At 41.0% G+C, this 15,978-nt stretch overlaps 1 protein-coding gene across 1 annotated transcript in view; it reads left to right on the plus strand.

Annotated features, from left to right (window-relative positions):
• vex (somatomedin B and thrombospondin type 1 domain containing protein vexed) overlaps positions 1-15,978 on the plus strand; it is a 1,115,080-nt gene that overhangs the window by 878,677 nt on the left and 220,425 nt on the right. The window lies entirely within an intron of this gene.

The raw sequence follows: 15,978 nt of genomic DNA on the forward strand, positions 1-15,978 counted from the left end.
GGAGACGTCATTTGTTACACCGCTGCCAGTGCGCCATCTGACCACATTCTCCAGACTGACGGTGCATTGGCACTTCCTGCTTTTTATAACAGGTTTAGCCTTTATTACATCACCACCAACATCCGCCTCAGTCATTGCAGACCGACACAAAAAATTGTAGTCATTATTTTGTGCTCCCGTGTAATACTTGCATATGTATGAGGGACTGCTGGGTGACTATACTTGAATTCTCCTCCGTCACGACCGACCCAATTGAGTTCATGACCCTGCCGGTGATTTCCAAGTATTTGACATTCGGATTAGTTTTCATGGTGATATCGTATGTATTATTTTTGCCACAACCACGTTTTCCCCTTTGTCCGTCACAATCGCTTTCCCTTTTCTTTTCACCTACGACACCATTGGAGAATCGTGATCCGCGGGATAGCCGGAAGAGCGGTGGATTGTCGCACTCAGCCAAGTGATTACTTGAAATGGTCCATTTGCCCTCGACTGCCTCCTCGTGAAAACACCGACCGCTCTATGTGTGCCCTTTGACGGTAATACCAGCGCACGGTTGGACCATCAGTCTTTTTCCCCGCTCCTCCAGTTTTCCCCCCTCATCCTATTTACCTTTCCAGGTCACGAAATCACGTCCCCGCCATTGTACGTGAAGTACTCCACCATATATGGTGCACGCACTTGATCTTTCTTTGTTGCGCTCGGAGTGCATTTCGCATTTACATTCAAGACCAGCGAGGGTCACCATCCATTGGAGAATCCTTTCTCACCCTCTCCGCGCGTCTGATACGTTCGGGAAGGCTTGGGCTAGATTCGGGATTTGCTGCGGAATGTATATCCAGAATCCGATGTTTCTTTATCTTTTCCCCTGTGCGGAGGAGACCCCTGTTATTTATGAGATGCAGAGTCTCGGACGGGAAGACTAGAATAACTTTATTGCATCAGCCATGTATCATAGCGAGGAAGTGGGTCGAGTTCATCTTCGCTATGATCACATTACTATTGGAGCATAGGGCTTAATGTCTTGGTTCGCCCAGGTTTGATCAATTGCTACCTGCTTTTGATTATTTTTACTCGCTGATATTAATTGAGTGTGTCATTAGCGATCAACGAGGCAATCTCCAAACTCCTTGATAACATTCATCTCACAGAGAGCATATAAAACTAATTTAGTTTTCCAATTAGCATTTAGGGACAGGGCTCGGTAAGAAATATTTGTACGGGTGTTTGAGTTAAAATGGCTCAAACTAGAGATTGATGCAATGCTTCCTGATTAAATTTCAAGCAGAAGGAATAAATGTTCTCAACTCATGGGTTTTCTAATTATGGAGGATTAATTAATGATGCTCTGGTCATCCGTCAAACAGATATTTACTGACACATTTTCGGTTTCATAATTTTGGCATCTTTCGGAAACCTTAACGCACTGTCTGCACTTTGAATAAATGTTGTTAAAAGTATGCACTTTCATATTCCTTCATTTTCACTCGCAAAACTATTGATATATTGATGGAACTATTGCTTGACAAATGTTATTTTAGAACTTTGTGGAATAAGTACTAGAAAACTCGGTCGTAATCATGAAGCATTATTTTTCCTAGGTTCGAAAGAGTAAAATTAGAGCAATCATAGCATAAGAACCGTTGAATGTTCGGTGGCATGATCACGCCCTATGTGATGCATACCTCATTACATGAAAATGTATTCGTTTCTGGTTTATTTAATTTAATAAACTGTATCTTTTAGCAGGTTTTTTATGTCTTTTAGCAATATTATAACTCATTTTTTAAAACCTCGATATCCTCGAGGGAAAAATGGGATATGCGATGATACATGAATTAATAAGGACTATCGGAGACCTTGGAACTTGAGAGGTAAACCTCATAAATTGAGAGGTATGTTAGAACACAAATACAATAGTAATTTTCCATACATGTTTTCTACAACATCTGTGCAAAATTTCTATTAAATCGAAATTTCACCGTGAATATTCCAAATTACTACGAATTAAAACCTGAAACTGTTGGCTGTGAATAAAATGGTGGAAGTATCCTCTTCGTAGATTCCTGGTGATGGCCTAATACTCCGTCACAATTCTTAACGGCAGGTGGTAGGGTGACGATGAATAAATGATATTTCAACAGTCATTTCGCAACAGCTGGATCAATGGTTTACTCTCTTAGACAATTAAGCTTAAGTATTTGCATTTGATGAAGTTACGGTTATTCAATGGAGATCTTCTCACTGAGACGACTGCAATTATTCCTAGTTGCCTCCGAGGACGTCATTTGCTCGCGCAGTTAATTAGCAATGACTTCATGCAATTCGACCGATCATCGGCCAATCATTCTCCCAGCCACGGTCGTCGCTTTTCCTTCGTCGTCTCATTCGTGCCCAATGTCTTGCTCCTAAAACATTTGTCTCTGCTCTGATCCAAACCATATTTTCCCTCTCTCCCAAAAGGTCATCAGATTGTGCGATGTGGAATTTAGATGCCCTGGCTGACCTTATACTGCGATGATATCTATTATATAAGGTATTCGATGCCGGTATTTTGGTATTCAACGAAAAAAGTAATAAGTGACTAACACATACGCTTGGCTGCCTCGCCTACATTTCATAATTCGGTTAGACGTCCTTCCTTAGGACTCAAGCATTTTTACATTTGACTTACTGAGATGGGTGTCGTTTATTAGGTGTCAGCAATGTTAAATTTAAAGTCGTTCGACTTTTTAGCAATAATTTCAATAATATTATGGAAAATGTAAACCTATATTTTAATATACATTTCTAGTTAATGGCGTTAGATCCACTCTAAAAATATTATATATATGTAAACACGTTAAGAAGGAAGCAAGAGTACCGGGCAGTTGTTTTGTGAGCCGACACTTTTATTCCAGGTGTGGAGCAGTTCATATAAATCTCTATCCAGTGTTCATTTCTTTAAACTAGGGCTAGAGAAGACTGTAAATTGATAATTGAATTTTAGTGTCAGCTGAGTATCGCGTTTTGGGTCAACTTTTAAACTATTATTACCAACACTCTTAATCGACAATATGAGGATGCGAACATAGCAAAGCAGGACGCTGTTCTTCTTACCTGCCTCTCCATTTCTGGCTTCGCGACCTCTATCTATGCAACTACATTTACGTGTGTGGGTATGTACATTAAATGAGTTTATATATATATATATATATATATATATATATATTTATTTATTTATTTAAACTCGTTAAAATAGGAAAGCAGCCCTACCTTGAGCAATATTTGCCTCATTTCCGAACCCCGTCTTTTGTTCGTTGCTGTTGCTCTGAAAGCATTCAGCAAATGTTCATACTATATATTATCCCAGCGGAGCGAAGGAAGGAATCGATGGCGCGCTGTTCGCATTGCCTGCGTCAAGTTGAGGGCTCTTCTTTTGTTCACTGAACGTCATTTTTAAAATTAAATTTAGAGTTCCATACTACGGCTGCTAGATGTGGTGTCTCACTGCAATGGAACTTGTGTTCTCAGCCGGGTTCTTTCCAGTAAATGGGGAAGCACTTTGAATGCAGCGTACCGTCCTTCGGTTGAAGCCCTGAAGGAGGAGTATGCTGACACGATACAGTTACTTACTTACACTTCACCATCACTTACGTAATTTATGTATCCAGAGGCCATTCTGACCACGAAGAGAGCGTAAAAAGTGATCATTTGGGATCATTAGACGGAATGAAATGTTGATGGGTCTCGTCAGTTGAATAATATCATGCAAGTCGGAGAAGGGAGAGGGGCATAATAGACATTTAGGACGGCACGAAGGGGCCGAAAACCACGAGGAGCTGATTAAAAGAATGGGGTGAGAAAATAGGAGTACTCTGGATAAGTATTTCAGACAACCCTAGCGTAGCGTAATTACTTTCAGGAGCCAAACGGAATCCTTATCCCTGGGCTTGTCACACAAATCCGGAGGTTCAGCCTTTGCCACGTGGCCATAACGAAACAAGCAACTTCCGCATTGCTCGCTGCTAACTCCTCGAAATTTATTTCAAAGGTTTTTGTGACGAGCGAATTCACTCCTTGGAGAGATAAGCTTGATTGCCATAAGCCACCGAGGGAGTTACTGTGCTTTGCCCGCGTTAAGCAGCCCCACTCGGGAGGAATCGAAGTGATTTCGGCGCCTCTCGCTCCACGGCTACCTCGATTCAATTTGCCCTACGGCGATTCTGCGGGGATAACCTGCTCCAAGGTGCACAATAGGGGCACGGAAATCACCCCTTTCTGGTTTCCACGAATGGCTTCACGCACACCATTCGCTCGTGGAGAGAGAGGGACTTGTATTAATGGGTAATATTCCTCTGAAATGATGATCGACCCACATATGGCCCCGTCCCCCTTTTCCCGAACTGAAGTCAGGTTGCAATGTTTAAGTCCCCCCCCCCCCCCCGAATCAGGGCGCTCGGGAAATTAGCGTCGAGGAGTGGACCTCCTCCTGGATCAGGCTGGAAAATTAGATTTCCCATTTTTCATGCATGGCCTCAATGCAAGTCGGCCTCATGAGATGCAGAGTCCGAGGTAGCACCTCCGTTGGTTTATCCCCTCTCACCGATTCAGATTATCAGGAGGCCTGCCGAGTTGTCTTCCATGTAATTTTCCTACCTGTTGTGATTGATTTCCAATTGATTTACCGAATCTCTCAGATTCTCGTAAATTACTCACCGTTTGGGAAAGCTACTGGGTATTGTTAATTGAGAGGCTTGTCAAGAATGAACGGCATCAATAAATTTTACCGAGAATATCCGATAAAGGCGAGGCGTTTTAAATTGGAATTTTTGCTTTATCTCCCGTAGGTGAATTTAAGTACGTAACTGCATTGGCTTACGATGGAAAAAGTATGGCTACTTGATAGCTTGAACGGGAAAGGATAATTCCAAATGAAAGCAGAAAAACTACATCTACATAATACCCCGCAAGGGCGTGTGGCGGGGGGTGTTAGGTCACACACCGTAAAAAGGAACAATACCACATGCAAAACAACAATGTGGAAAATTACACCCACAGCAGCGCACACACTCATGCAAAAATCCCGTCATCCAACACTCATGCAAACACATATACCGTAAACCAACAAAAAACTGCACCCCAGGATGCAGCACGAAAGCCATCCTACAACACGCAAGCCAGAACGCAACAAGCCAGAACGCAACAAGCAAGAATGCATAACTCCACCGCCACATGAACATGCAACACAAAACACTCTACCCCCCGAGGAGACTGTAAAAGGCAAGGAATACAACCCAACGTTGCAGGCAGCAGGAATTTCCCCCCCGGAGATGGACGAGGGATTGAAGGGGAGACTTAAAAACAGAACACTAATGAGGTCATTCACACAAGGTTAGCGAAAGAGCAAAAAACTACTGTAAAGTGTTCTATTTAACGATAGAAATACGTATTCCATCGCCAGAACCGCTGTCCTCTGAACTCATGCATGCAAATATTTTTCCATTCCCAATATCTGATGTCTGGTCATCTAAAGCCTCGTCGATTCAGCTCGTTTCCACTTTCCACTCCAGCAACCTTATTTACTTTGGTCAGAGATGGCAAAAATTGGAATGTTAACACACGCTTTCCACAACTTCCTCCGTCACCAAATTCACTTTAACATTCCCAGAAACAGGTGCGCTTTATACGCGTATTTGATCCCCGCGTACTTGCCTTGCTGCAAATACGTATTGTTTGTTCAAGTCGTTGACTAGCGTTGCCCATTTTTGGAGGAAATCTTCGAATAAGCATCTATCTGTCCCGTGAACTCCACCCGATGTTATCGTAATACTCAATGCGGGGCGTATGTCAAGTTCCCGTTGACCTGGCGCAAGTATCTACAATGAGATTACGCTTACGCTGCTTTAACTTCTCCCGATCGTTTTTTAGGGAATGGCGAAAGAACTGTTTGCTCTCCTGTTTTGTGGGCCTAAAGAGATTCTCTTTAAATCTCTTCGGTTCAAAGCAATCCTTTGATGCGATGCTGACCTTTCCCAAGCTAGATGAGAACAAAAGTGAAGAGGCTGAATAGGTATGGCTGCCTTTGGTAAATACTCCCTTGAATCAGCACATCACATGCAGCGGAGGTTTGTTGCTTTTTTCGCCCTGCATACATCAAGTATGCTCGCTAATTTACTTCCAATATTAATCCAGGTTTATTAAATGATCAACTAGGCAGCCATCCTCTTTGGAAGAGAACGAAAGATGTATGCCTCGTATGTCGTGTGTTTTGTTTGCTATGCTGCACATCCTCCTTTGGGGGTGACGGAGAGGGTTGGGGTCTGGCTTCTTTAACCTTTTGTTCTAATTCTAACTCACCTCATCTATAATCATTACATGATTAATGAATAAGTGTCCATAATTGTCACCTATGCATCGGCTTGCTGTATACTTTTATAATAATCAGTATTTTAGAAGATCTTCAGTAGTCATTCCAATTCATTTGTCTATGCGCAATTTTTAGCTTCCCACCTCGTTCCTCAATTGAAAATATTTGCTGCAGTTCCGCCGATATCTTTGTCACTGGTCTGGAAGGCCGTGGACTTTTTGGACCTATCACCAATTCGTTATGATAACCTACTGCTCTCTGAGCAGGCAAAGGTTTTTTCAAGGGTCACCTGATCAAATTCCGCCCCTGGAATGCATGATACATTATTAGTAATCGTGTTTGTGGGGGAAGTGGAGTCGTGATTGAAGCGGAAGCTGTGCCTTGCTGCCAATGGAGTTACAGCGAAGGCCGCACAGAGCCTCCTCTGCAAGCGGAGACAATTGCTTCCACACCTTGCAGTCGGTCGTCGCTCTGAATGCCGGTGCAGAGCGGAATCTTATGTCTACTTAACCTACTTCTGCGCCATTGGTATTTTTTACCGTGTTCACTCGACAGATGATACAATCATACTTTATCTTAAATTATACCAAAGGTCTATTTGTGGTTCTTTATGCTCCATGAAGGTAGTTTCCAATGGAGATTGTTTTCTCTTTAGACCTGATTGTTTCGTTTCTCTCTCAAACGTATCAAGCGGAACTTTTACGGATTGAAAATTTATTCTTACACGATAAATACTAATCCGGGAACATTCTCATTCGCAGGGTTTCGAAATATTTTATCTTTGACGGTTTAAAAAACCAAAAACACTTCAGAATTTACAGCTGCACTTTGCTCTTCACGGCCATGACATTCCCATCAATACCTTATTTTTGGAACTTTATGCCTTCAAAGATGGGATATTCACGATAAATTTCGCCAGAGACTTTTTCCGGATTTTCGTTTTGAGATTGTAATGACTTTCCCGTTAGAAGGTAGAAGGACAGGTCACCGAGCCTAATACAAAAATAACATCATCATCATCAGTATTTCAATCCTAGGATTGGTTTACTGCAGCCCTCCATTCTACTCCATTTCATATCAATTCCTTCAATCCCTGATACCTTCACTGTTTTACGTCCTTCTCAATTTGTCCTCTGTACATGTCTCTTGGTCTTCCTCGTGGTGGACTCTTCCCTTCTATTTTTACTTCTATTATATTCCCAATTAATCCATTGTGCCTCAATGTGTGTCCAATCCATCTATTTCTTATTTGCCGTAGAGTTCTCCATATGGTCCTATCCTCTTCTGCTCTTCCATATAAAATACAATACAATAATTACAAAGGAGAAGATTACTTCCATCCCGGGGCGTCCTTGGTGATTATTTATATGGCATAACATAATTCACCCTTTGATTGCGATGCAATAAAATCGTTTCTCCTTGACTTTACATTCTGCATTTGCCTTCCTCGCCGCGGACGGATCTTCCACACCAAATCTTATCCCGCCCCTCCCAACCCAGCCGCTGCTTCCCTCCAGTCCCGCTCATTCGTCGCCCCCCCCCCCGCTGTGCAATCCATTCCCATTCCCCGCTTATCTTGGGCGAGTCACCCTCTTCATTCGGTGATCCCATCGCCACCGCAAATAGCTCCACTCTCACCCCACTCGACCTTCGGTAACCCTCTTCGAGACGAATACTCCTTTCTCCTTCGCCCTTTCCCATCTCTCCAGGGTCCTTCGCGCCCCGACGGAGCATTCGGGGGTCGAGTTTTCGGGGACCTTCATTTTGCTCATTTTTTTATAACACGGCATGGAGGACGAAAGTCGCGCTAATCCGATTTGATGTCACCATCTTCCACTAAACCCTCCCTCCCTCTCTCTCCCTCTCTCTCCCTCCCTTCCTCCCTCTCTCTGTCGTCCTTTCAAATCCATGGCTCGCCGCAACTTTCCCAGGTCCCCTTTAGAGGACGATCGATTGGGCATTTTCCCGGCTTTCAGAATCGTAATCGATGTGCTGCGAAAGATTGAAATCTGAGAGAGAGAGAGAGAGAGACTCGTGATTGCTGTCGAGGGAGGTGGAGGAGGAATGCGGCGTTGAGGAGTCTGTCGAAAGTCCTCCATGTCGGTGTTAATGTGATTGAGGAGGTTGCATCAAGATGCGAGATCTGTGTCGTTTTGATGGAGTTTCCTGAGTTTGTAGTTATAGGTGCTCTGTATCACATGACGACGATAAGACAGGACCTTCCCGTGTAAGGTCTCATGAAAATTGGAATCAGTAATATTAAGATTTGCCCATGCTGTTACGGCAGCAAAAGACTGCACCGGAAAAATTATGGATTAGTATTTCAGAATGACGTCGTTCTCTCAAAATATGTAAAATGTGCGCATTTATGTAATAGTTGTAATAGCGTTGACCACACGTACCTGTCGTCTTCACCTTGGTGTAAATTACACTTTTCAACTTGCGAGAAAAAATAGCTGAATTTTAAAACTCCAGGCGGCGAGTCCAACGCAACTGAGTTAATGAAATCACGGGCATAATAAATTTAACTAAAAAAATTTATTCATGGTAAATCTTTCAAAGAAATGTAATGCTTCACTTATTGCACAATCTTTGACAATTTTATGTCAATCTTTGCTTGATGAATTTCTTTAATTCTGCCAAAGTTTAATAATTTGTGTTGAGTAGGAAATATTATCCATTATTAAAATGTAATTTTTCTTTTGCAGGTAAGTACCTGAATATACATATGCACCGGACAATCGTATGTCTAGATTGTGTGACTGAGAGATTTTGGTAAGTTATTTTTGAAAAATAATGCTTTAAATTGGTGTTGATCGGGCTCTGATGCCTATTAAGTAAATAATTTATGCGCCCAGGTGTTGCAGATTTTAAAAATGAAGTATATTTATGACTCCAAATTACTGAATATTCATATGTAAATTATGGGTTTCAGAATTTAAAGTAAAGGAAATGGCTATCAGGAAATAGGTTATTTTTTTAAGTGCCTAGATGCTTAAATCGTACAGATTAATTCGCAAGTGTTTTTCATAGATAAATTCTTGAATTTACTGATAAAAACCTGTTGTATTTTCTACAGTTTTTATAGTTATTTTTAAATGTTCTCTGAATTTATAAATGCTATTTAGGAAGATGAATGCCTCCGTTGGTTTAATATTTCACACAATTCTTGTGAAAATTATAGTTATTGTGAAGCCATTTTCAAGTTTTATATATATACCGAAAATGCCGAAAATAATTAGGAAACATGTCATTTGAGTAAAACTGGAACAATTCCTGTTTATGCTTATGTTTTAAAGTTTTTAATGTTGAATGTATGTTTATGGATAACATTGATTTATCCGAAAATTTAGATTTGAATCGAGTCACCTTTGATGCATCATTTTGATGTTAATTCGATTTTTTAAGAGGTCTTAAAATGATATTTACGAGGGCGATTCAAAAAGCAAGGTCTCCTATTCTTTCACGAAAAATCAAATTTATTCTCAACGTTGCGTGCATCGTAGGAAAGGCTGAGCATTGAGCTATTTTTCTACATTGTCGCCTTGACGATCAATCACTTTTTGCATCCTTGTAAGCAGCTTCTTAATACCGGCGTCATACCTTTCTCCCGCCGCGTCGCGAAGCCAACTGACGACTTCTTCTTGCACTTCCTCGTCTGACTTGAATTTCTGTCCTCCAAAGGTGTTTTTTGAGAGCGGGAAACAAGTGTTAGTTAAATTGCCCGATTTCGACGGTCAATCCTTAATATTAATTTAGTTCTAAAGCTTTCCGTAATCTGTATATCGCCCGTACACGTATGCAGACCCATACGTTTAGGCTGCCGGTACAGAATGTTAAACAAGATGGTTTTTTTGAAACAGAAACAAACAGTTTCATTCCCTTTCAACCAATAGCCGGAGACACGGGATTTAGCTTGTGGCCAACCCCCGGCATTGCGTGCATTTTCTTCGCTCAGTGATCTGGAGGATTTATCTCATCTCACGAGTCATTCTTGTCCTCTGACACTGTTCTTTCCATCTGAGGTGCCTTCCTCTATGTCCTTTTGCAATTGCCCCTCACAATGCGATCCATTATGTTTCCTTTTCTCGTTCTCCAAGGCTTTCGTAGGCGCCTCTCACCGTGCGTCACTGCTGTCCAAGAGTCTAAACTGCTCCACTCCCTTAAATTGCCTGTCCCTAGATTTCTATGGAAATCAACTTCCTTGCTCAGGCTGCTTGCCATTATGCTCGTTTTGCATTTTCTTATTCAAAGGCATATCTGCTCATCCCAACAGAGGTCAACTACCCTCGCCAATTCTTCCCTGGCGCTGTCTTGCATGTTTACGTTTCCTTGAAACATCAATATTTTATTTTTGCTACGTTTCAATTTATTGCCTCAACGATGTATGCGTTAAAGATGAAGGGCGATATAAACATCCTTAGTTTTGTTTGACTGATTTCATTTACTTACTTTTTGTTTATTTACTTATTTTAGCAAGTCAAATATTGAAATTCATCCCAATAAAAACTCTCATGCCGTGTTAACGAAACATTATTTTTCCTGTATTATCATATTTTCCTCTCATAGAAGTAATGAAAATGCGAGTTATACCTCTTTTCCTTGTTTAATTATTCCGTATTTTTTAAAATTAATTCGTTGATACATGATATTTTGCCATAATTTTGTCTTGGCTAAGAATCAAAATAATAGAATAGGTTGAAGAAAGCGGTCGAGTGCGATCAACCTGTCGGCGGATCGTGATCCCAGTGACTAGTTTCGTTCTAGTCACCGAGGGGTATCGGTCATGTCCGGGCGTCATGGGCCGCGGACACGCTCGCGTTTCATTTGATCCAGCGCTACAATCCCTTTGCGACCTCTCCCATCTCGACGGCGGTGCAATTGAGTGGGGATGGGAGGGCGTGCCTACAGTCTCCGGAAGTGGGCGACGAAGAAAGGTGATTTTGGCTCGCTATATCGGGAATGTATATCATGCGAATCCCAGCCATCCATCGTCGAAAAGCTCCTCCGTAGTCGCGAGGCAGCGTTATTGTTTACGAGCAAACACGCCCACCAGGGCGGAGGAAGATGGGAAACCTGCGCTCAAATTACTACGTGGCGACTCCACCCCGCGCGCCCTCTCCGCCCGTGCGATGACCCCATTATGGCCGCCTCTTTAGCATCTCGACCCCGTGGCTCCCCCCGCCACCCCCGGTGTATGGGAATGGGGGCAGATGGGGCCCGGGTGAAGAGGGGGTCAAGGAGCGGGCCCGCAGCGCCTCCCACATTCTTGCATCGAGAGATCGCGGAGCGCATCCCTTGTCACGGTCGCTGCGAGGCGGCGCGGCGGCTGGCAGGGGTGGCGGCTGGCAGGGGTGGCGGCTGGCTGGGGAGAAGGGTGGTCTAGTACGGGAGGCGTGTCGGATTGCTGAGTGGTTCCAATCATTATTGGAAGAGGGACGGAATCGAAACCGACGATTTATTGCAATGGAGTGAAATTCGCGCTCATGAAATTGGCGCAGGAGGACCGAATACGCCTGAATTCCTCGTACTTGAGTCGCATTTAAATTCATAAAATAACAGGTTATGGGCGGAAGATTTAACATACTCAAAATGGATATAAGTCGCATAAAAACACAAATGAAAAATGTGACAATACGAGATGCGAGAGAAATAACACTCGTAAACGTATATAATCTCATTTCTATTCATCAAAAGGGTTTCATGGAGAGAAATATTATCCTTGGGCTCTATTTCATTGAAGCAAGCTTAATATTGGAATTTCGGTCCTTGGGAAAATGAATTTTTTTAGTAATTTGATTCAATCCTTTTGCAATTTGAGTTTTGTCTCCCATGCTTTTCTTTGATTTGACAGCGATTCCCTTTGAAATTCCAACTAAATCGTTTTAGAACGGATATCAGGACAAATATTCGAAGGTTCGCCGCTGGGAAGAAGTACCGCCAAGACGTTTCTTACACTGTTACATCTTTCAATCGCCGAGGAAATAAGTGGTTTAAATAGTCTTAGCAATTATCCCATTGTCTATGCTATTCACCCTATGCTACCAATCTACATCTACATCTACTCAATACCCCGCAAGCCGCCGCAAGGGCGTGTGGCGGGGGGTGTTAGTAAACCACCCGTAATTTAGAAAAGAAAAACAAACCGCATGCAAGAACCACAAAATCATAAATCCACAAAAAAATGGCATACATTCATGTATGGACACTTACACCCCACACACATGCAAACACTCAAACTACCAACTTACTTACAAATGCACCTGAAAGCATACCGAACATCTTTGCAATGTTTACTTTTGTTCCGACTTGTGGATTCAATGTTTTTAATATTTCTAAAGTGACACTTTGGTTTCTTACTATTATAATTTCTGATTGTTCGGGGAAAGAATGGGTATTTGTATCTATCTGTCCTGGATCTCCCTATACTGGAATCTCCCTAATTTTATCTTTGTGGTCTGATCTACCTAAGTAGTGTGGGGCCATTATAATTCCTTTAGTATCATAGTCAAACGCGTTTGTTCTGAACCTTTCTAAAAGTGTAAGCCTCGCTTGTAGTCTCAGTACTTCAAGTGGTTCCCAGCCTAAATCCCCTAAGAGACCTGTCACACTTGTGTTCTTATCATAACAATTTTTAACGAATCTAGCGGATTTTCTCTGGACTTTATCTCATTATTTCTGCCCAATTTTATCCCAAATACTTGAGGCATATTCCAAATGAGGTCTAGAGCAAATAAACGCCTCTCTTTAACCTTTTTCATTAATTTTCCCCACCACCCGTTTTATGAAGCCAAGTTTCTTTAAAGCTGATCCGCATATTGTCCTGATATGTGCTCCCCATGAAAGGCGTGCTGTTAGAACAACCCCCAAATATTTAACTAGATTGGCCGTAGTCAGTACTGAACCCTCTATTTCGTAGTTTATATCCTGTTCGTCACTTCCTTTGTACCAAAATTTCAAAACTGCGCATTTATCTATATTAAGTGTTAATCCCCATTTATTGCACCATTCTGAGATATTGTCTAAGTCTCTAGAGAGTAGCTTGCGATCTAGTTGGCACCTTATTTCCCTGTATATCAACGTGTCGTCAGCAAATATCCTCAGGTTGCTACCAACGTGTGTGCTTAAGTCATTAATGTATGTTAAGAACAGAAGAGGTCCTATTACACTTCCCTGGGGGACGCCCGATCCTTTGAGCACAACCTATCTATGACTACTATTTGTTTGCGATTTGACAAGAAGTCTCTAATTCAATTAATTAGTTTCTCATTTATTCCATAGTATTTAAGTTTATGTAGCAGTTTATTGTGTGGGACTTTGTCGAAGGGTTTTTTGAAATCCAGGAATACTGCATCGACTTGTGTGTTGTTTTCTCGTGATTTTTTTAGATACACAATACCCATTGCGATGGATCAAAAATTCAGTGGGTTTAATTATATTTATCGGATCTTTGGCTGCGAATATATGAAGGCCAAACGGACGAATAAAATATGGAAAATGAAAAAAATAGGCTTTTCACCAGTACAATAGTATCTACCCTGATCTCATTTATTTTGGTTGTAAGCAGGAAGCGATGAAACTTTGGAAAACAGAAAAATCGCCATTGTACGCATATAACGTTTGACCCTGTATTCTCTCACTCAAGCGTGTTTGATTTCGGTTGGGTGGTGGGTTATGTACTTTATCAATAGTAACTTTCCACAAAATGTAACAGAGTACCTTTCTAAAGAATCTATTAGTATAATTAGTCGGCGGTTCTATTTAAGTGTCACGTTTGTCGTGGGAAGAGTTAAAAAAATATTAGTACACAGTGAAGAGAAAATACGTCTAAAGATTTGTTTTTATATGGCAGCCAATGGACCTGGACAAAAGTAAATAAGTGAAGAGAGAAGTAATTCAGTAGCAAAGTCTATAAAAAAGATGCCATTATGGCTGAGGGCAAGAGGTAAAGAAGTATTTTCAGGAGTCCACTGAGGTTTCGTTCATTTGATATAAATCAGTTAATTTGAATTATCCCATCGTTTAATAGTTATATTTTCCACTTTTATATGTATGTTCTTAAGAGATGAGTCATTTTTGAAAGCAATGGGAAAATATAAAAAAAAATTTCAATGCAGGCGTAATTTATAAACCACTTTTCTGTGTAGCTAAAAATAGCTTCTCCTATTGGGAAGGAATTGAGTGAACGAGGGTAGATAATTTCAATTCCTATTAGACTGCAATGACATGAGACCAAAGCTCGTACAAGCAAATACTAATAGAACTATAAGGATGTATTTATATCAATCACCATGAATGTTGCACTTCGTTCGCTAATGGGTTTGAAGACGGATCGTCTCTCGCCTTCAAATTGAGGCATAAGTCAGAAGAACGAGTTTTTAACATCACCAAACCTCGTCGGTAGGTGAAAATTTTATTTTGAGGTACTTAGCTCCAAATGAGTGCTTTAAATGGGTTTGAATCGAGCTAGTGATGAAGCTTTAGACAATTTTGAAAACATTTTCAACCGTTTCAAAAGTTGGGCTTCTCAAATCCGAAATGTTTCTTCAATATGTTACGGAAAAATGAGTTGATTATGGAATGAATTAGGCCATTGTTTTATTTTTATAATTCCAGTTTGATGCATATAATTTCAATGACAACGTTTAAATTGTTTATTACTCAGATGAAACTGACACGGGCATCAGTCGATACTGAATGTCGGAGAATTTCGCTAATTTTTAAATTGCTTGATTGGATGAAATAAAAATGGTTTGAAATAAAGAGACAATGAGATACTCATCGATACTTCTCACTTATTTGAATCGCAGCTTAGAAAAGATTTTCGTCTGATATAGAAACCTCATGATCTGAAAACTATCTGGATTTAATTGTTTATTCATTGTGTGAATATCTGAAGTTCCGTACAAGCTCTGGAAGAATGGGCACGGCTCCTTCCCCTAGGATTCCTAAACAGAGCATAAATAGTTCAGTGTGGATTTAGACTGCCGTAGTAATCTTTTTGAGCATGATACTCGTGGAGACAGATAATCAAATATTTCCTGTTCTTGCTTCAAGCGATAAATGGATGGTATTCAGAGGGCATTGATGGACGGTATCGGCGATACAAAGAATTGTGGTCAGCGGCTCGTCAAAGGGCTGAAGAATCTTTATTGGAAAATTTGAGGTGCACTTAGTAACTTTTCGTTACCGTGGTCTAATGGCCTTAAACTTTTCAATGGAGTCATGAATTTTTGGTGGCCGGGGCAAGAGCACATTAGATATGCATTTAAGCTTCATTTGGCACTCATCTCATACTCCCTGATTTATTAATTTCATTAAGGTATTTTTTACCTTTCCATCCAAAATAAGAATTCAATGCAGAGTGCTTCAGCATAATACAAAATAGAGTTTATCTTAGTAATTTCGACAATTTGAAATATAAGTTTGAGAATATATAAGATGTATTTTGAAAATTTTTGACACGAAAAGAAAAATGAGTCCTCTTAGGACCGCTTTATTTCTCCCAGGTTTGGCATTGAAGATGTATTGATGTAAACAACCAAAATGCCTGTGCGCTCATTAAAATGTGTGCATCAATCGAGACCCTTTTTTCGTAAGAGCAAAGCAAAGAAAGAGTCTTCTTTTTT

The sequence above is a fragment of the Hetaerina americana genome, unplaced genomic scaffold, assembly GCF_022747635.1.
Source record: "Hetaerina americana unplaced genomic scaffold, ioHetAmer1.1.p SCAF_29, whole genome shotgun sequence".
Lineage (NCBI taxonomy): Eukaryota > Metazoa > Arthropoda > Insecta > Odonata > Calopterygidae > Hetaerina > Hetaerina americana.